General features: G+C 45.3%; 1 long non-coding RNA gene and 1 pseudogene across 1 annotated transcript in view; both read right to left on the bottom strand.

The window, feature by feature from the left end:
• The window catches only part of LOC106557940, a 33,833-nt gene extending 30,590 nt beyond the window's left edge, over nt 1–3,243 (bottom strand). Inside the window, exon 1 of the long non-coding RNA XR_005380266.1 lies at nt 3,194–3,243. This is a non-coding gene — a long non-coding RNA (uncharacterized LOC106557940). The remainder of the gene's footprint in view (nt 1–3,193) is intronic.
• Nucleotides 3,244–13,196: 9,953 nt separating this feature from the next.
• Nucleotides 13,197–14,108, bottom strand: LOC100684968 (annotated as a pseudogene).
• Between the last annotated feature and the right edge of the window lie 8,557 nt (nt 14,109–22,665).

Genomic DNA, 22,665 nt, shown 5'->3' with positions numbered 1-22,665 from the left:
TGATTGGGAAAGCTTGACCATCTCCCAAGTGTAAAAAAAATTTTTAAAGGAATAGTCTTAAACTACCAGCTAAGGAATAAGTAGGTTGAAGAGAAACAGGGAGATAGTTTCTGACCTTCTACCCTGAACTGGGTCAAAGCAAAGAAGAAAAGTCCTTCAAACCAAAGAGTACTCCACAGCAGCCTTGAGTAGAACTTGGAAATAACATACAACATTTACCCACCCAGTCCACGAAGGGGAAAAAAGTTCCTTTCTGGCAATGTCTGGCTGGGTAAGTATAGTGAGGCCGTGCCACCACAGAGAGGGAAACTAATGTCATCCATGATAGGACAAGAGGCAAGGGAAGAGACTCATAAAAGGGTGGAACGGTGAGCCTGTGACCTTGGGTTTCCAAACTTCAACTCAAAGCTTCCTTAATTCTTAGGTGCATATATAATTTTTGGGTGGAAAAATGCACTGGTTAACAAGTAGGACCCAGGCTTTCAAGTGATGAAATTATGCCCCCTAGTGGTTGTTCTCTAGGACGTTCGCATCATTAAAGATTTGCACATGGAGGTTGCCCACAAGGAATGCAAGGCAGTGGAGATAAGAGTTTTAACTTAATTCATTATAGTTGGCTGGAATGGGGACAATTTTGAAAATATTCCCCTCAAGCCTACTTCAAGGTAATCTGGATCCTGGCAGTACCTTCTGTGATGGAGAGTGACATTAGTTACATTTCCAGTACTTCCATATCAGACTGGGCTCCTCTGCACTACAATGAAAGGCAGGTTTGTTATTGTTGTTATTATCATCCCTATTCTCAGGTAAAGGGTAAAAGAACAGATGCTTAGAGAGATTGCATGACGTTTCCAAGGCCACTTGGAATGGGGCTCCACTTTCAAGCCACAGCTCCTCTCAACATGTAAGCACATAAGAACATATGGAAAAAAAATAGTAAGATCATTAGAAGGAAATTCCATATCTCCTTACTTGAGTTCTCTACCATGGCAAGGGAGAAGCCGAGACATACAATTTTATGTACTTTTTGTACCAACAAAGAATAAAATTATAAAGAAAAAATAAGAGGAAATAAAAATTATTCATAATCCCACCACAGAGCTATTCACTATTTGCATTTTGGTGATTATTACCTAAGACTTCTTACCTGCATGTATATAGCAGTAAAGAAACAAGAGTCTTCTGTTGTTGTTGTTCACTGAGGCATTGTCTTCATATGTATGCATTATTTCCCTATAAAAGAATCCCAGGAGGGGTGCCTGGGTGATTCAATTGGTTAAGTGTTGGTCTTTAGCTCAGATCATGATCTCTGAGTCCTGGGATCAAGTCCTGCATTGAGCCCCACATTGAGCTCTGCACTGGGCTTCCTGCTCAGGAAGGAGTCTGCTTCTCTCTCTCTTTCCCTTTGTCTCTCCCTACTGCTCATTTTTCTCTCAAATCAATTAATAAAATCTTAAATAAAAAAAGAAAAGAAAAGGAATCCCAGGATTTTCTGTCCTGTGTGTTTTAGTGTTGCTTCCTCTTGGTCTATGATGCCAGCTGAGTCATTAGCACAATGAAACCAAACTGATGGGACAAGAGCAGATTGTTCTGTCATTTCTCTAGATCCCTGAATTGCATACAAATCTGGGGGCGATAACTCCACACTTGTTTAACCTGACTGCGGGTTCACAGCAATTGCCCTAGCTCTGTGATGATTAATGGTTTCACACTGACCATGCTTCAGCATCAGTTAGAAATGCCTTTGGGGATCCCTAGGTGGCGCAGCGGTTTGGCGCCTGCCTTTGGCCCAGGGCGCGATCCTGGAGATCCGGGATCGAATCCCACATCGGGTTCCCAGTGCATGAAGCCTGCTTCTCCCTCTGCCTGTGTCTCTGCCTCTCTCTCTCTCTCTCTGTGACTATCATAAATAAATAAAAATTAAAAAAAAAAAGAAAGAAATGCCTTTGGAGCACAGCCTAAATAAGAGCCTGCCGTTCGCCTCTCTTCTCAGCAGCATTGATGCCTTTGAGAGGACAGCGTTGGCCAGGATGTTCATGTGTGCCATTATGGTGGCATGGAAAGATGATGGAAAGAGCATGACAGTTTTGATAACCTACTTGTCCCCTTCCCATACCACAGCATTCTTTCTAAGTGCTGTTGCCTTAAGCTTTTTTTTAAGTAGGTTTATTCACAATGGTCAAACACTGGAAAGAAGCCAAATATCCAGATGTCCACCAAACAGTTGAATGAATAATTTGTATATATACATATATATATTACATAAGATAAAATTTAGTGTTTACTCTTTCAGCCACTTTGAGTGCACAATTCATTGGCATTAAGTACATTCACACTGTCATGCCACCATCACCCCCATTCATCTCTACATCTTTTTCATCATCCCAAACTGTAACTCTGTACCCATTAACCACTAATGTCTATTCTCTCTTCCCCCAGCCCTTGGTAACCATTATTCTATTTTCTTTCCCTATGAATATGACTTATTCTCGGTATCTCACACAAACAGTATTAGTCTTTCTTTGACCAACTGATTGCACTGACCATAATATCTTTAAGGGTCATCTATGTTGTAGCTTGTGTCAGTACTTCATTCCTTTTAGGGTGGAATTATATTCCATCATATGTACATACCATGTTTCGTGTATCCATTCACCCACTAATGGACAATTTGGGTTGTGCCTTTAACTTTTCAAGTTTCTTTTTCTTGCCACTAGTGTAATTACAAAGCCATTAAAACATCAAGGAGTGATCTGTGCCTCATTTGTAAGCCTGGCATGTGGTGGTGGAAAGCTGACAGTAAGTGAATGCTTTGAGAAAGTTACCCCAGGTTCTTGAATCTTTACTGAAGGCTGAAAGAATTCTATCTTAGAAAGTGCCTACTGGGCACCACTGGAAAAAGCATCAGAAGTAAACCGAAGAGTGTTTTGTCAATCTATTGCATGCATCAGTGCATGTTGCATGAAGTTCTGACCTTGAGACCTCAATGAAACATGCATGAGTTGAAAGAGTCCTGAGAAGGAGAGGGGGCAAGGGCGGCGGACCGCAGTTCTAGGAAGGTGCAAGTATTAGGCAGGAAGCATCAGGCTTGAGTATTAGGAGAAAGCCCTATGGAAAAGCTTTTCAAGTCAGCTAGAGTGATTTAGAACAAACACAAGTATACAATGGGTAATAAAAATGTAGTGGTAGTTACCTGAAAAGGCAGTTGGGGTTAAACTATAACCAGGTACTCGTTTGTATCTGCAGCATGAATAGATAAAGAAGTTTAAATGAGTCCAGGCCCATAATAAATCATCACCCCACCACGTATTCTTCATTGTAAAGAGTGCTTACCTCCTCATTATTTCATTTGATTTGGTCCTAGTAACAAGTAAGTGAGTCAGGCAGGGAGGGGATCACTCTCCTGACTGAGCAGAGCAGGAAACCAAGGCCCAGAGAGGTGACAGGATTTGTGGCATTATGGAAAGAACAGAGTTGGGCTCAGAGGTGAGAGTTGTCTGGGCTCTGCTACCTATAGCTTCTGTGGTGCTCTGGTACAGAGAATTAGGGAGCAGATCCCTAACCTTTAGTGTCTGATGCAGCACAGAATAATCTATCCTTCTACTGGGTGTTCCTAGAGGCCACCTCAGAGAAGCTCAATCGATGGCCTTCGGCCCAGCCTGGACTGCCACTTCTCTGTCTACAATACTTCCCCCGCAGCCTCAGCAGTAAAGGTTGGCCTATGGCTGTCATCTACACTACGGAACCAGCCCTCCTTTTCCTCCTCTATAAAAGTGCTGGGTTGGACTCTCAGGGTAACCTTTAAGGCTATAATTAATCTCCCCAAGTCTAATAATCCCTCTCAAAAACAACTTAACATTTTAAAATCAGGAGATACCCTATAGTCAATGTCCAAAAAAACTTCCCTGCCATACTACCTCTACTCCAGCCCTCTGAACTATTATCAAATAAAAGATGGCATTTTGAATGAAGGAAACCATTGAGCCCCTCTAGACATGGCAGAGAGGAAAAAGAACTGCTGGTGGGCTTCTGGCTGGGTTTTCCAAATGACTGGATCCCACCACCCTGTCATTGGTGAGATAGCTTCCCGACTGCACACCTAAGTCCCAAGGCTAGGCTGAAACCGCAATGTGTGAAAAGGGCTTGACATGAAATGCCTCAGAACATATACTTAAAAAAAAAAAAAAAAAAAAAAGAACATACACTTAAGAGCTGTGCAGCAGCAATCCTTAGGTACAGACACAGAGAACAGAAAACATGTCCACATAAAAGTCTGTTCCCACACATTCACCGCAATATTATTCATAACAGCTCCAAAGTGGAAACAACCCAAATCTCCACGAACTGATGAACAGATAAACAAAATGTGGTATATCCATGAGATGGAGTCTCATTCAACCATAAAAAGTAAGGAAATTCTGAGACCTACTACAGCACAAATGAGCCTTGAAAACAACACACGAAGTGAAGGAAGTCAGTCACAGAAGAGCACATACTACAAGATTCCAGAACAGGAAGACCCACAGAGATAGAAAGTAGATTAGTGGTTGCAGGGGTTGGGAGAAGGGAGAATGGGAGTCACTGCAAATGGGTATGAGGTCTCTTTTTTTGGGTGATTAAAAATTCTAGAATTAGGTAGCAGTGGTGATTGCATAACTCTGAGAGTATGCTAAGAATTACTGAATTTTACATTTTAAAATTGTGAATTTTATGGTATATTAATTGTATCTCAAGAGAACTTTTTAAAAAACAAAAGAGTTGTGTAAAGAACTTATAGGTTATAACTCAAAGGGGTACCTAGGTGGCTCAGTAGTTGAGCATCTGCCTTTGGCTCAGGTCATGAATCCAGGGCCCTGGGATCAAGTCTCATGTAGGGCTCCCCCGGGGAAGCCTGCTTCTCCCTCTGCCTGTGTCTCTGTCTCTTTCTGTGTGTGTCTCTCACGCATAGATGAATAAATAAATCTTTACAAAAATAACAGTAAAGTGGGGGAGGGCTTTGGCAGTTTCCCTCTTTGACTCTGGAAAGCTGATCAGGAAGCATTTCTTTGCCCAGAGGACAGAACAAATTCCTGTGAAGCCAGAGTCTCTCAGGTTCCAAAGCTGCCTGTGAGAGGACCTACAGAATCTAGAAAGATCCTACATTATATCCCAAGGCATCTGGCATCCCTAGGTCCTTCCTAAGAGAACACACTTAGTGACACATGAATCCATCCTAACATAGCTGAAGAGTTGTCATGTGACACAGGGATTGGGCTTAAGTGACTCCAGTGGACAGTCTGGACCAGTGGATGGAGCGACAAGAAGGCAGTCTGGTTGATAAGAAGAAAGACTCCCAAGGGACTGGAGCCATCTGAATATGGCATGAGTGGGCTGCATTCAAGCCAGGGCTGCAGAACCACCCCGGGGACCCTGTATATTTATGTAGTCCCCTAGCAGGGGACTGGATGTTCCACCTCTGACATCGAAAGTATCAATATGAAGGCTGAGGGAGGAAACTCAGAAAAAAGAAGCTGTGAAAAGAGAGAGTCAAGAGGGGGCTGTTGCCAGAATTTGTGACAGAGGCATCCCTGTGAGGCAGCTCCCTCTCAGTTGGAGGTGACTGTTTCCTAGCTGGTGGGCATTGAGATGAAGAAGGCATAGCTGTTAGCAGAGCCAGACTACAGACTACTGACCCTGTTTGAGGAGAAAAGTTGTTCAAAGTAAAACCCTCAAATACTATTGGAAAGTCTCATGTAGTTTACATGCTAGGTCTCTGGGTTCAGCCGGTCCTGGGCTCAAGTCCTGATCCATTATTCATCAGCTATGTGATCCTGGTCAATACATTAATTAATCTCTGTGGATTGGCTTTTACTATTTTTTTTTCTCTTTAAGGAATAATAATAGGACCTACATCATGGCTTTGTTCTGAGGTTTAAGTAAAATAAGGTAAATGAAATCCTAAGCCTTAATATTGTAAACTGACCTAAACATATTTAATTACGCACAACTTAATAGTTTGTTTTGGTAGATATTATGGGATACTGAGGGCTAGCTTCACCCTCAACAACTTCATGCAAGTTTCAGATCCAATTCCACCACATCTTGGACATTTATTAGACATACTTTTATCAGCAAGTAGACACAAAATCTGTCCTGAAAGCTAATCGCAGCTCTATCCTTTCAGGAGCTCTAACCAGACCTTGCATAATTTGTTCTAGGGAACTCCATGATCTAGAAGCAGAATTAAGTTAACCCTAAGGCTTCAGGCAAACCAAATTCTTTGACATCATAGTTGGACAGAGGACTATGTTAGAATGTAGCCTCAGGTGCCATCCAGAAAGGCAAAATGAACAGAACTAAAAAAAAAAAAATTCCTTTTTCCTACCATGCAAGGGTGGAGAGCAACTGTAAACTATCTTAGTCAATGTGCAGATCTTCCATACCTGATTTTAATGATGAAAACTCATTTCTACCTGGGTTTATTAACAAGCCACATTTTTCTCCCAGTGAACACCCATCTAATATACTTATTGAGCTAATTACAATGCTCCAGTACTAATGGGAGAGATTATTGGCTGATGTCCTCACAGCAGCAGTGAGTATTTGATCAAAAACTAGCCACTTCCTCTTGTATAGTTTCCATTAAGACACTGACCTTCCCTAGAGTGCAGTTTAAATGAGCACATAAATACTAATCACATTGCAGACCATGGACATCTGAGAGCTGAGTGCATTTCTCCAGTGCCCTGGTATTTCTAAAATAGAGACTTGTTGGGACACCTGGGTGGCTCAGTGGTTGAGCATCTGCCTTTGGCCCAGGGTGTGATCCCGGAATCCCGGAATCGAGTCCCACAATGGGCTCCCTGCAGGAAGCCTGCTTTTCCCTCTGCCTGTGTCTCTGCCTCTCTCTGTGTCTCTCATGAGTAAATAAATAGAACCTTTAAAAAAAATAAAATAAATAAAATAGAGACTTGTTTTAGTAGGGGCTAACCCCCTAGGTTGCGGAATGCCTCTTGTAAGCCAGTCATTCCTTTAAATCCTTTACTCATTTAGATCCTCACAACAATCCTTTAAGGTGTGATCCATGGCTCCCACTTCATCAAAGAGGAAACTGAACTTCAAAGTCAGGGAGCTATAGAATATTTGGCAGAAATAGAGCGAAGAAAAAAAGAAATAGGAATCTTGCTCCCTGTCAATATGGTCCTTATCTTAGATGAGGAGCAAGAAGGAAGATTAGGTAAGCCCACCAAGCCTGGCAGAGAGTCTTCCTTCCTTTAGTAAAAGGAACCACTCATCCTGTCACATAACCTAGCACATCCCCTTTACCTCCATTTGAGTGTTAATTTCATACTTTCAATTGCCTGCAGAGAGATGCACTCTCTTCCCACTGCCTGGCTGAGGACCTCCAGGGTCTGTTCTTGCTGCCCTGTCCACACCCAGTCCCAGACCACCTCCATCTAGAATTACAGCGAGCCAAGGGCTAGGGTTACTGCACTTAGCACTGAAAGGCCGCCTCATTCCAGCCTTTTAGGGCCAGGCAGCTAATCACTCATCACTTGCCAGTTGGCTGGTGTATTTTGGGCTTGCTTTGTTTCTACCAGGGCTGAAAACAAGCAAAGGGTGAGTGGCCATCAGGAATGGGACAGGCTGAGCAGGGCTGGAGGATATGAGTGACATGGGAATTTGGAGAACCAACATCCCCAGGGTGTTAGGACTTGTGGGCAGGTGTGAGTGTCTCCACAACTGACATTGTGCATGTGACAAAGGATCTGCGTACACCGTCCCCACCTGGGATTACTGAGAGCCTACTACATGCAAGGTATTTTTTTTTTCATGCAAAGCATTTTTCAATGGGAATGTCAACACAGTTCCTGTCTTTAAGGGGAGCCCTTTAGTAGAGAGGTAACTGTCCTTATTTACCCCTCAACACTCTCTATCAACCTGTTCTCTCTCTCCTCTTTCAGTTTTCATGAAAGACACTCCCATTCACCTTCTCTCCTAGCCCAAGAACCAGGGGTCTCCCCCATCCTTCACCTCTTCCATCCGATAAACTGTTACATTGAACAAAATGTGATCTCCTTTTCTGTCCCATTTCCATGATCCTAGTTCATTGCTTCTCACTTGGATTACTGCAGTAGTCTCCCCACTAGTTTCCCTGACTCCAGGATTGGTTCCATAACCCATCCTATCCCCACTGTGGCCAGAGCGATCTCTGTAATTTAGTGTATCTGACCATGTCGTTTCCCTGCTCGAAATCCTTTGGCAGCTTCCCATGCTGCAAAATAATGTCTAAGTTCCCATGCACTCTGTCACTCTTTCAGTCATTGATGGGCACTTTCTCTGTGGCACTGTGCTAGAGACAAGTATACAAGCATGAACAAAATAGAAAGGTCTTTGTCTTCAGGAAGCTTGCAAACTAGTGGAGGAGACAAGCAAAAGAAACATACAAAACCACAATATCACATCATATTGTTTTTTTTTAATTTTTATTTATTTATGATAGTCACAGAGAGAGAGAGAGGCAGAGACATAGGCAGAGGGAGAAGCAGGCTCCATGCACCAAGAGCCCGACATGGGATTCGATCCCGGGTCTCCAGGATTGCGCTCCGGGCCAAAGGCAGGCGCTAAACCGCTGCGCCACCCAGGGTTCCCATCACATCATATTGTTGTAAAGAGCTGCTAAGTAAAGGAACTGAGGGCTAGAAGAGAGAACCACAGTGAGCACCTGCTTGAGACCAGGCATGTAGGGAAGGCATCTCTGCAAATTGAAGGCTAAGCAGAAGGCAGTCACATGAAAAGTGGGCAGAGTATAAAAGAGCGTACTATGTTTTAGAAATTGAAGGAACGTTGTGTGGCTGTGCAGTGATGAGCAAAGGGTAGAGGTGCAGAGAGTTTGGGGAGATCATAGGGGTCAGACCATGCCTTGTAGGCTATGGGGAAGAGTCTGTATTTCACTCTAAGTACACTGGGAAGCCACTGGAGGCTTTTAAGCAGTATGTAACTCTATCTGACTTACATTTTCAGAAGATCACTCTGGTAGCTGTGTGAAGAATGTGACTTCTGCACATGATTCTTCATGCAGAGGGACACAAGAATAGAAGTAGTATGTGCTGATCGGTGTGTCATCCTCCGTCCAAAATCATCTGTAGAATTGATAATCTCCAATACCGCAGATTGTGACTTTATTTGTTAATTAAGTTAAAGTGAGTTCATTAGGTTGGGCCCTAATCCACATCCACCATGACTGGTATCCTTATAAGAAGAGGAGATTAGGTCACAGACACACAGGCACAGGGGGAAGACCATGTGAAGACACAGGGAGAAAGGCCTCAGAAGAAACCACTACCGCCAATATCTTGATCATAGACTTCCAGCCTCCAGAATCATGAGAAGATACATTTGTTTTCTTTAAGCCACTGATCTGTGGTGATTTTTTAGTGCAGCTTGAGCAGATTACTATAGGCGTCTACTTAAGAGGCCGTTGAAGAAGCCAGGCTGGGAGAAAGAGGATGTTGGTGGTTCATTCTAGAGGAGAGGACAGGAGATGAAGCAAACTGTAAGGACTGCAGAGGGAGTGTAAAGTACAATCTCTAGAACTTGGTGCCGGCCTAGATATGGGGTGAGGGGGACGGAGGGACCAAGGATGATCAATCCAGGCTGACCTGAGCAGGGGACAGGTGGTGCCCTCGACTGAGAAGAGAAAGGACTAGGGGGATCCCTGGGTGGCGCAGCGGTTTGGCGCCTGCCTTTGGCCCAGGGCGCGATCCTGGAGACCCGAAATCGAATCCCACGTCGGGCTCCCGGTGCATGGAGCCTGCTTCTCCTTCTGCCTATGTCTCTGCCTCTCTGTGTGTGTGTGTGTGTGACTATCATAAATAAATAAAAATTAAAAAAAAAAAGAGAAAGGACTAGGGAGAAATAGGGGTGAGAAGGAAGCAAGCCTCCTTGTCAGACCTCCATGGAGCATGCTCTCCATGTTCTCCATGACAATGAAGATAGCATTGGCTGCCCCACCCTCTAAAATAAGTTAAGTAATCCAATGTGGGGTTTTTAAAGAATGAATAGACTTTAGTTTTTAGGATCTTTTTAGATGTACAGAAAAACTGAACTGATAGTATACAGTATACCTGTCTCCACTGCAGTTTCCCTTACTATTCCAATGTAAGCTTTGAAGCCAAAGGAAATTGTTCCTAGAGTCAAAACAAAACCTATGCATAACTACCTATTTCTCCCACAACCCAGAGAGAGGGCTTCAATGTGGGAAAACTTTATAGTGACACAAGTGAGCATCACTTGTCCCCAGCAATCTTTTAACCCCATCTCCTACAAACTCCTCACTTTTCCTTTTACAGAAACACTTTTACTTCCTTTACACTGGCTAACTCCTATTCATGCCTCAAAACTTGGTTCATCTCCCAGAAGTCTGTCCTGATCCCTCCTCATTGGACCAACAGTATCCCATGCAACCCACAGGTTATCACTTCCCATCTCAGAGGAAGGGAAATATTCTTTACAAATGAACACCGCCCCCCACAGCAATATACCCAACTGAAGAGAAGGCACCTGGCTTATTGTATCTATTCCTTGTGGCCAGCACAGTGCTTGGCCATAGTAAATACTCCATACTTTTTTTTTTTTTTTTTTTTTTTACTGTACAGAAAGTGATTGGTGTCATTCAAAAAAGAAAGTGAACAAAGTGCTCTGGGAATTCAAGACTTAATAAACTCAAAGCCAGTCAGCAAGACTGCCTGCTAATTGCATGTCACAGCCTAGCAGGGAAGAGGAATCACATGGCTTATTGCAGAAGGTACTTAGAGGATAGAGGGCAGAGAGAAACAGGAGCTGCTGTCTAACATGTCAGCGAGGGAGGTGCTGGGTGTGTGCTGAGTGCTGAAAGGAAAACATATCATCTTCTGTGCCCATGGCCCATATCCCCGACCCCTCCATTAGAGTGAACTATTGCATGTGAATGTGAATTTGACATGTAATCTATAGACCTTGGGGTGGTATCTGATTTTGTCCACCTCGTAAATGAGTGTAGGTTAAATGATCTATCTTCTCCCTGGAGGTCATAATTCCATTTAAGTGGCAACTGGGTCTTATTAAGCTGTTAGAATTCTTATAGCTCCTACAGCATCTTCACATTACATACCCTGCATTATTACATTTGCTGTGTTCAACAAATAGGTTCTACTCAAGGTTTTGCCATGAACTAACTGTGTGACTTTGGAGAAATCATGTAACTTCTCTGGCCTCCATCTGGAGGGGGGGAGGGCTGACATGATCTATTTGCCTTCTGTAGAAAACTTGGGGTAGGGTGGGGAGCCTGGAAACAAAGCAAGGACGTGGAGTAGAGGATCCACCTTCAACATTCTGCAGTCCTAAACCTTCCCTGCGCTTGGGTCCTGAGGACTTCCCCTTGATACTGATCAGATGGACACCTCCTTGCTGGCTTCCCTTCTTCCCTCCCTCCTTATTATTGTAGAAATTGTGTGTGTCTGTGGCAGAGGGTTGAGGAGGGGAGCTTTTCTTTTTCAAAGATCACTGATGCACAGAAAAAGTACTACAGTTTACATACAAATAAGAAAGTAATTTCACATAGTTGATATTTTTATGAGAGAATTATGGCTGGTTCACAAGTTGTGTCATTTTTAAATACAAATAATTGGATATTTAAGGCTATGGAGTACTCTTTAATTCCATATTATGAGTCAGTAGATAAAAGGAGTCATGAGGGAAGAAAGGGGAAGAGAAAGGGAGAAAGGGAAGACTGAGCAACCCACAGGGGTTGACAGAGGAAGAGGCTGAAGGCAGAGAAGAAGGAGAGATGGGGTAAGGAGGGGAGAGGGGGGAGAGGAAGGCAGAAGGAGAAGGAGAATAAAATAGTCTAAAACTTTGTGATAGGGTCATCTTTCGCCACAGGGTTATTTGTCCTCGCTTGCCCTCAAGGATAAGTCTCTAACTCATCCCTGTCCACAACCCAGGTCTTCGTCTGTAGCTTCTAGTGACTTAAGGATTAAATCTACTGTGGGAACCTCAGTCAGTTAAGGAAATAACTCTTTAGGTTGTAGGGGTAGTGACAAGAGCAATATGTGTACCAGTGCTTGAAGATGTCAACAAACCCAGTCAGAGGGATGGCCTTACCCACTCTCTCCCCACTTTAGAGGCCACGCCACCTAGTCATTGCTGAATTTTTCCTGAAGCAGTTATTAGGTGTCCTATAAAGATAGTCATCACGTCCATTCAATGTCATGCTATTCAGGGACTAAAGGGATTTGGAGATGCCTGTGGCACCAAAGTTCCCACATTTGGTTGTGTGGGTTATTCACTGAACAAGGGTGTCCAGCCCATGAGACACCTGAGCCAGGCACCTGGCAAAGCCATGTCCACTTGGAGGAAGCAGTGGCTTTTTCTTTTTTTTTTTTAACTTGTATTTTCCTTTTAATTAAAAAATTATAAAATTCATGCTGATAGCTAAAAAATTCAAATGGTAGAAGAAGGTGTACATAGGAAAGCCCCTTCCTCAGTCCCACTCCCAGGAATCAATCTCTCTGGATATAAGCATAGTTTTCATTAAAAAAAAATCCACATTTCAAGCATGCCATAACACATGAGCACATTCAGACTCCTCATTTAGGATGAGAGAACTGATTTAACCAGTTGCCTATGGTGGAGTCACATGCTGCATCTTCAAAAGCTGGCCTATGGAATGGGAGTAGTGAGGGCGAGGAGACAGTTTCATGGACTCAGAATAAACTCTCATGATGAGAAGTTGTGGGCAGGGATGAGTTAGAGACTTACCCTTGTGGGCAAGTGAGACTTTTGGAAGCAGTATGGCTGGGCTGGCCTGCTGGCCTCAAAGACCCTGGAACCCCTCCCTGCCACAAGCACCAGGGCCTTTCGGCTGTGGCCCTGCAGCAACCAGCCAGTCATGCATGAAGGCAGGTGACAGCACAGCACTTCAAAGGATGCAAGGTTAGCTAACATGTAAATAAGGCAACTGTCATGTCACATTGAGGAAATAATTGAAGTAAACTCGGCAAACAGCAAAATGAAAAGAAAGAGTGTCAGAAAAAGCTCTTCAGTTCATCTGGTATCAATCAAATGGTTCAAAACTGGTTCAAAATAAGCCACAAGATCATGGCAGGTTCTAGCTGGGTTGATGATGAATGTGATATTTACTGTTTAAGATTCGGCAGCTGGAAGATGAAAACTAGTCAGAACCTGGGTATGACTATGACCTTTTCCTTCACATCTGCATCATGGTGTTTGGCTAAAGCCCTCATTTTCTGGGCACATTATTTTCCATATAACAGGAAAAACAGGGAACCTTTAGGGAAAGTAGGCTGAACAGCTAAAGAACCTTTTTCGAAACAGTTGTTTATATTTTGAGATAGCGTCAGGACTCGAAGAAGAATCTCCTTTGCCACGTGGTGGTCATAAAGGGAAAGGAATGAGGAATCCATTTGGGAACCAAGTAGTACTTTTGTCATGGCTGGATTTTCAGACAAATTTACAAGGAGTTTCAAAACTTGAACCATGGTACTTCCATCCCCTGTGAGTAACAGGTCTGTGATGTAATCAGTAAGCATGTGCTGGTGGTTGTTAGTCACGGTCATGTTTGTTAACAGTCTCAGCCCAGCCAGCTGCACTGCAGAGTCCAGGGGACCAAAGAGGACATCCTTACAGACTTGATTGATGTATACCTTTATCTTGACTTGATTTTCAAGATTCACACTCAGGTTATTCAATGCATTTTAAGCTTTCTCTTTAAGGCTGTGGTTGGGATTGTTGATTTTGCTTTCAATGATTGGAATACCACCCAATTCACGTATAATGACTTGGTTAGCTGAAAAGCCTGCATTGTTACCCAGAGTGACCAAAGCTCTTTAAATAATTACAGGATCATCAGTTGACTCAAGCAGGTAGAGGAGTTTCTGGAGCTGGTCAACATTTAGGACATCATCATATGAACCACTGGTTAAGTCTTCTACGGAGTGCGAGGGGCGCAGCCGAAGCCCGTGGGTGCCTCACCACCAGCCCCGCATCAGCTTGTAAATGCAGTAGCAGGCACTGGCCCGGAGGACCAGGCCCTCGGCCACCCAGCCCACGTCCCAGGCGCCGCCCATGCTGCAGCTGGGGTCGGGGCGCAGGGCTGGGGCGCAGCGCTGGGCCTGGCACACGAGGCCCAAAGGCCCGGCCCGGGAGCAAGTGGATCCCACCACTACCCCAGCGCAGGCCCCGCAGTGGCTTTTTCTAATTGGCCCAAAAGCCCCAGTGGTCCTGTGTGACCCAGAATCCATCCAGGGCAAGTTTGTAATTTATCTGAAGAAATGCTGAGAGACTGTGAGTGGCTCTAGAGGCTGGATCTGCACACGGGTTCCAGGACTCCCAAGACGTCTGTAGGAGAAGAGGGTGGATCACCTCAAACCTCAACCCCATTTTACATTTGCTTCTCTGGTTTGACCCTCATCACATACCCCTGTGGGGTTGATAAGGCAGGTGTTCCCCATTGCCAGATGGGGCGCTGTTGCTCAGAAAGATTGGGACCTACTCAAGAGCACACAAGATAAGTACATTTGGGAAATATTTGGGAACTTAGCACACCAGGCATAGGGGTGTCAATGAACAAAGAACTGTGGACACTAAGAATAGACATCAATTATACAGACTCTGAGTCAGCTGCTGTTGCTGACTCTCTGAAGAGGAATTTGGGGCTCATGCCAAGTCCTTCTCAATCTAATTTTGGCCACTGTCAAACATGGGTGGGTCTTTCTTAAAGGACTAGTAGAAGTGGAGGACCCAGAGAATCCAGCTCCTTCCTTAGGCCAGGGAAGACTTATGCACCTCTGAAGTCTGACTCCAGAAGCCTTGGGTCGCTAGCCCACACCAGAGTGTGCTGAAAGAGGTCCTCAGAGTGCCTGAGAGGGTTGTGCATCTCCCTATGACCACTAGAGGGCACAGGCAGGGCACTGCTTCCTGGGGTCCAGAGACCTTGACACATCAGTGTTCAGATCAATGACAGAGCCAGGGTATGGAAGCAGTTCTTAGATGAGAGGCCTTACCAAGGAAGCTATGGAGAAAGAAGTGGGTACCCAAGTGAAGCAGCCAACAGTTGGTCATTGTGTCTCAAAGAGTTTTCTGGAGAAGGCAAATAGATCAGTTCAATCCCCTGCTCTGATACTAGCTGAGTAACCTTAAGCAAGTTGTTTTTACATCACTGAACCTCACTCTACTCATCTGTAAAATGGATCTACCATGACTTGAAGTTGCAGAGGTCCTATGAGCCTTCTAGGCTGTCTAGTACACTGCCTGATATTTTACGCAGCTGGACCATGGTTTATTATTATAAAGATTGCACTATATATCTAGATTCATGGAAATTCTGAAAGGGTATATGAGCCCCAGAAGAGATTCTGAACTGTAACTTCCTGGTGGAGGTTGGGTTCCTCCCAAATAGCCACATGTTATTAAACTGTGTGTTCTCGCAACCTTGGAGGTACTTTTTGTTTACATTCCCAAGAGACACTGTTATACAGCATTAAACACAAATCGAGTGTGTGCAGAGTGCCGACCTGGGAGAAGGGATGTGGGAAAGGAAACTTGCCAGAGAGGAATAAGGGTTAGGGTTAGGTGTGGGGACTGAACATTGAAAAGAGGGAGTGAGGGAAATACAGTGGGGAAACACTGGCCACTAAGAAGAGGGGTGATCTGGGGACACTGTCAATCATCCTCTTCTCTGGGATCATTTTCTTATCCTTAAAATGGGTTGCTTGGGCTGACATCCTTCTAGCTCTGACATTCTCTCATGTCACATAGGAAATCAGGAAGAGTATCCCAAAGGAATTGGGAATATAGGACAACACCAGCATCTGCTCCAAGTCATATGTCCAGTTCATTGTTTTGTCAAATGTGTATCAAACATCCAGCATGTTCTGGGCATTGCATTAAGGCACTGAAAAAAAAGAACAGAACAGACAAGTGTTCCTCATCCTTGAACCCAATCATCTAGTGAACAATGTAAGTGCCTCTCCTTTCACACATCATGATGAGAGGGCATGGAGGAGTTGTTAAGGATTAAACAGGAGGAGGAAGAGACAATACTCTGAGTTTGACTTTTATTTATCAAATCCCTCAAGCTTCTGCTGACTATTTGCCGAACCTGTGTCCAATATCAAACAGGTAGCAAAATTTGCCAATGTCTATGACATTACTATTCTTTTTTTAAAAAAAAAGATTTTATCTATTTATTCACGAGAGACACACACAGAGAGAGAGAGAGAGAGAGGCAGAGACACAGGCAGAGAGAGAAGCAGGCTCCATGCAGAGAGCCTGACATGGGACTTGATCCCGGGTCTCCAGGATCACACCCTGGGCTGAAGGCGGCACTAAACCACTGAGCCACCCGGGCTGCCCGACATTACTATTCTTAAGAATAATAAACTTATGTTACCCTTAATACTTTTCTGGGCATTTTCTCCTAATTGCATATATATTTATTTATTTCATTTATATTAATCTCTGTAGGCAATACCAAGAAAGCATAGAATATGATCCTTATCCTCAGGGAGCTACGGTATAATTGAGGATAGAGATAATGAGACAATAAATAAAACTACTTGGATCAAAAACTAAGTTTTGCAGTGGAGGCCATTTAGTCTTTGTCAAGAGACTGGGACGTGTGATCATTGTGAGCCATGGTCGATAGAAAAGCCTTCATAGTCAGGAGACTGTGAACTTGGAGTTGAGAGGGTGAGAGTTCAGAGGGTCCCTGATAATAAGCACAGCAGATAAACGAGTCAGGGTGAGGGACTGTAAGAAGACTGTGTAGATCACTTAAGAATAATGAGAAATTTGGTTTTAGGCATGGTAATGAGGGTTCACCAGTGGTCTCGAGAGTCCATTTGATGCTACACACAACGAGGAGCCATAGCACAGTTGAGAAAACATAGGTTACCTTTAAGAAGCATTTGAAGAAAAAGTATCTGGTGCTGGTGTTAGGATGAGTGTTATCAGCAATCTGCCCAAGCCAAGTTGACAAATTAGGAGGCCATTAGAGTATTTAGGCTGTAGAATCAGACTTTGAACTCTGGAGTGTGTCACTTAAGAACTGTGTCACTTGCAAGTCCTTGGGCAAGGTGTTTATATTCTCAACTTTTGATTTCTTGCCCATAACACAGAGATGACAGTGTTTACTTTTCAGGATGGTTCCTGTATTAAGTGGGTCAGGATATGCAGAGCCCAGTGCCTGAAATGTATTGGGTTCCCCCACTCCTTCTGCTCTAAGTGAAGAGAATTTCTCTTGGGAAGGGAAGAGAACAAGGAAAGATTCTTCTGCCATTGGCAGAAGTTGAGATGTGAGCAGTGTGGGGGGAGTGGTGATGAACTTGAGACGACAATGGTATAGGTACAAGTAGAATTATCCCCCAGGCATTTGAAAATAGAACATCAGAGGAAGACCAAGCTAAAGCTGTAGATTAAGGGCTCATTAGTATAAAAGTGATAGTTGACACTGTGTGAGTGGACAAGATTTAGGACAGCAAGAGTATAGAAGAGACCTGGAAGTTTCCACTAAGTGGGACTGGAGAGGGAAGAGGATTAATACAGAGTGTCAAAACCACAATAAGACTTTCCAGGAAAAAAAGTCACTATCGAAGAGAGGTAATAAAGCACAACCCTGAGAAGAAGGGGAAAAGTCATCTGATTTCGAAGAATGAGTCTCAGATAATTAAGGGGGAATGGCAGGACTTGAATGCCTAAAGAGCCTGGAAAAGGGAAGCAGGTATCAGGGGAAACAGTTGAATTAGCTGACCACAAGGTAACTTCCAACTAAGCATCAATACTTACTACTTGGGAGGCAAGTATCATGCAGGCTGAAGGAAAGGGAAGGGAAGTAGCTGGTGAAGACACATATTCAAAAATCTGACCTCAAATGGGGAAGAAAGCTATTTGAGGAAGGGCACTAGGGTTAAGAGAAGATAATATGGCAAGATTGTGACATGTTTCAGGGTGAAAAGAAGGCAGAGATTACTGACTGAATTGTAGGGTGAGTGGAACTTCAGAACTCAAAATGAGCAGCACTGTTTCTAGAAGTAGGGAAGAAAATATACCAAGAGTTTAAGGGGTAGTGTTACTTTAGAGAGAATAGAAGTCTCCCCTGAAGACTAAGGAATAAAAACTAAGTTAAGGAGAATGAGATCCATGAGGAAAGCCTCCCAGTGGGCCTCAGCCTTCTCTGAAGGGTACAAGAAGATGAAGACAGAAGTATTCAAAGGCTGAAGAGGAGAGGACTGCCTGTGAGGAATATACCAGATCATCCCAGGCACAGAAGAAATGCATGAGCTAGAGAACATCCGCTGAAAACTAGCCAGGAAGCAAAAAACAGTCAAAGAAACTGAGTCTATTTCACCCAGAGAAGCGTTGGAGTTAATGGCTGACTTCAAATATTTGAAGAACTGACATATAGAAGGAGTAGACATCTGTGGGAACAGGAGGAGGAGCTGAAAGGGGCGCCTGGTGGCTCAGTCTGTTAAGGGTCTGACTGGATACCAGTTCAACTCTTGATCTCAGGTTGTAAAAAAAAAAAAAAAAAAAAAAGGAGTTGATGGAAGTCACAGGAGGAAGATTTCACTTGGATATAAGGCAGAGCTTTCTCACACTTAGGGAGTGGAGGGGTGAGTGGTTCTCCCATGGGTGGTGTCCAGGAGACGTGGGACAGTTACTTGCCCAGGATGCTGCACATAGGATTCAGCATCAGAAAATATTTAGACTCCAGCAATTTCTAAGACTCTTCCCACTAGCACAGCTGAAATCTATGCTGGATCTACAGGTATGTAACAAATTTAAAGAATTTTGTTATTGGCTGAAAGGGACCTTGAAGGTCATCTAATCTAATAACCCATTTGACTCTTGAACCCCCCTCTCTAGGAGGCTCACCAAATGATCAGGGACTGTAAAACCCACCCAAGCTAAGCCTGAATCCACCAGTAGCCACGGGGGGGGGGGGGGGGGGACTGGGTTTCTACTTACTTCTCATCTGGATAGAGAACTTATCTGCGGTCCTCCCAGAGAACTTGAGATGTCAAGATGGTCCAGGTGAAACTTTCCCCATGAGCCCCCTTCTCAATAAATGAGGAAATATGTGCAAAATGTCGATGAATCTTAAATATGATTTTGAGTTGCTCTTTTTTATTACTTGAGAACCCAAGCTTACAAAGCAAATGCTGTGCTATTACTCATATTTCAAAAGGATCCTTCATACAAAATAATTCATATTGTGATACTTTTAGGCAACAAATTCTAAGGATGAACTTAAAACGTACTCAATCTTTCTCTCTTCCCTCAAGCAAAAGGCTCTTTGCACACAGCTTTTCAAGAACTTGTGTGTCACACAGAGTGAATTTCGCTGTTGTTACAACATAACAAACCATTCCTCTGCTTATCTAGCCACACACAAGTGGTTAATGATCAGTTTGATTCTGTCTAAGAGGAGTCTTCACAGAGGACATCTAATTTGATCCAGAATTTCAAGATCTGCTCCAGCCAGGGCTCTGTTTACCCAGGGAAGGGAGATTTTTTAAAGTCAGAACTGTTCTCAGGGCCACAGGTGTTAAGTCCTATAAGGGTTACTACTATTTACTAGCTGTGTGCCCAAGATGAGAGTGGTTCAGTGTCTCAAAGCCTCAGTATCTGCATGTGTAAACAAGGAATACATAACTCACATGACTATTCTGAGGATTAGAAAGAATTTCTACAAAGTCTCACCCACCCACACCCACACACACATCCTGACACATAGTAAATTGTCCTCTGCTACTAGGGCTTACTTTGCTTCTCAGCAAACCAGAGAGGTAGCACACCCAGAGATTGTTATTGCCATTTTGTAGAAGGCAGAGCCAGGTTGCAAACTAAAACTGAGTCAGCACAAAATCTGGCTTCTCTCCCATGGCTATAGCCTGCCAGGCAATCTCATCATCTCCTCTAGTGGGACAGTCCAATATATAACATTAAAGGAAGAGGGGCACTGATTTTAAGAAGGCATAATGTAACAAGAGATATGAGAAACATATCACCTCCAAACATATGGCCCCTTCATAATGCCCTGTTAACCCAGGTCCAATTTCTAGGGGAGAAGGCCAATTGGGTGGAAGGCCTGACGCGGGGGTGGAGTGGTATAAAGGATAAAATTAAGACCCTATAACCCCCCAAGAACCCCTCCAACCATCGTCATCACTTTTACTATGGTTAAGTGACAATTTTCACAATTGTACTTAAAAGTGAACAGAAGCCTCTTTTTAAGAACACATTCAGTAGAATGGCTAAAATGTAAAAAATGAAATGAAAATATTAAGAGTTGAGAGCATGTGGTGTTACTGCTGGTGGGAGTGAAAATAGATGTGCCGACTTGAGACAATTGCTCAGTACAATCTGGAAGCTGGTGTTCATTCCCTCTAAGTGATTGCACTCCTAGGTGTATACTGAATGGAAACATTTACTACAGTCCTCAAAAGACATATTAGAACTGTGCTGCCCAGCACACGTGGCTCTTTATATGCAAATTAATTCCAATTTAGGAAAATTAAAAATCCAATTCCTCAGCCAACCACATTTCAAGTGCTCAAGAGCCAAATGTGACCAGTAGCTACCTCACTGGCCAGCACAGATTGAGACCATTTCCATCACTGCAGAAAGTTCTGCGGGATGCTGTTCGAGAATGTCTGTGGCAGCACTGTTCACAGCAGTCAAACACTAGAAACCCCCCAAACGCCCATCAGCAGCAGAACGATAAATTATATGTGGCAGATTCGTACCATGTAATACTCTAAAGTAATGAGAGTGAACTTCCTACACGTGCTCTCTGCAAGATCCATAAATCTCACAAACGAAAGACGCCAGGCACGTACGGGTACCTGCTACGGGATTCTGTGTATATAACGTTCCAAAGCAGGCAAAACTAATTTATGTGGCTCGAAGCCACGATTGTGGTTATCCTCGGCGGCAGGACGGTGACGACACGGGACCCTGTGGGGACTTGGGGGCGGCTGCTGGTAACGTTCTGTGTCTTCACCTGGGAGGGGGTTGGCCTCACAGCAGTGCGGGCCTTCCGAGGATTCAGACAGGGGTACCCCGACGTCTTTTCTGCATGCCTTTCACATTTCCACACATTCCCTAAACGCCCCGCCAGGAAACCTTGCTGCTCCTCATGCTCCCTACAGTCTAGGCTGAGAAAACGCGCGACCTTTCAGAAAAGCAACTGCGGCTCCGGGATCAGCGCCCCGGCCCGCAGAGGCGTCCCCGCCCCGCTCCCCCAGGCCCGCTGCGCCCGCCCCGCGCTCCGCGCCCGTCCTACCTGGGCGCCCAGGCTGCGTCGGCGGGGCGGCGGGCTCCGCAGGACCGGGGGCCGCGGCGGCGGGCGGCCAGGCTCTCCCGGGGCTCGCGGGTGCGCTCCCGCGCCGGGCCGGTCGGGAGGCCCGCGCTGCCCCCCGCGGCCCCGGACCCTCGCCCGCCGCGCCGCGCGCTCCCTCCGCCGGCCTCCCAGGGCTCCGGCCCCTGGTCCGGGAGGAGGCGCCCGGGCAGTCGGCTCCGGGCCCAGGAGCGCGAAGGCCGGAGGACGAGGCTGCGAGGGCGGCGCGGAGCCGACCGGCCCCGGCACGCGCCCTCCTCCCGGGGAGCGGCCCGCCCACCCGGCCCCACCCCGCGGGGGCGCGCGGCGTCCGGGGGCCAGCGGGGCGTGGGGCCCCGGGGAGCCCCGGCGGGAGCCGCTGGCTTTCCCCTCCCGACCCTTCTCTTCCGCGCGGTGGCAAGCTCCGGGGGCCGCCGCTCCGCCCGCAACCTCCTTTCACCTTCCCCCTCGTTGAATTCCCCAGGCCCAGCCCAGGGCCCGGACTCCGCGAAGCTCTCCGAGCCCCGTCGGCCCCGCCGGCTCCGCCTGCCCGTGGGGACGCGCGCCCGCGGCGGTGGGGTGGCGGGTCCTCCGGTCCTCCTGCCGCGCTCCGCCTGCGGACCTGGGAGTGCCGCGAAGACCGGACGGTCCTGGGCTTCTCCGCAGACGCCGCAGCTGGCGCCGGCCTGGCCTACACCGGTGGTGCAATGCCGAGCGCATACCAGACACCGCGCTAAGCCGCTTTTACAAGGATCACCTCATTTAATTTTCAAAACCAAGGTGCTTGGTACATAAGAACTTACATATATAAACGCTCATTTAATTGCACACTTCTTATTTGTGCATTTTGCTTAGGTAAAAGAAAAAAAACCTATGAGAGAAGTGGTATACCCATTTTATAGAGGAGGAAACTGAGGTTCCAGGAGCTTCCAACTTAAAGTCTCTACCACTGGTTGTGGTGGTACTGAGATTAGAATGAAGGAAGCCTGAACGCCAGAACCTAGCCTCTTAACCCTCCTGAAGATTAGGCTCTACAGGAAAAAACTGCTGGCCTTAATCTATTCCACCTCTCTCACCAGTAGTGTCTACCCACTTCAATGAGCCCCGCATGGTACCAGTCACTGGGTAGGGAGGGATTATCATGCATTCAGAGAAGTAAGGAGAATTTGAGCTAAAGTGACTTCTGAAATCATAGGGTCTATCCTCTGCTTTAGAGCTCAGAAACCAGAACACACAAGAATGACTTACTTCACCTACTCAGAGTCTCATGGATCATTAAGGAGGCATTTGACTCTTCCTCATGG

The sequence above is a fragment of the Canis lupus genome, chromosome 28 (assembly GCF_011100685.1).
Source record: "Canis lupus familiaris isolate Mischka breed German Shepherd chromosome 28, alternate assembly UU_Cfam_GSD_1.0, whole genome shotgun sequence".
NCBI classification, from domain to species: domain Eukaryota; kingdom Metazoa; phylum Chordata; class Mammalia; order Carnivora; family Canidae; genus Canis; species Canis lupus.
The sequence above is the reverse complement of the archived record's forward strand: the minus strand, read 5'-3'. Positions and strand labels throughout refer to the sequence as shown.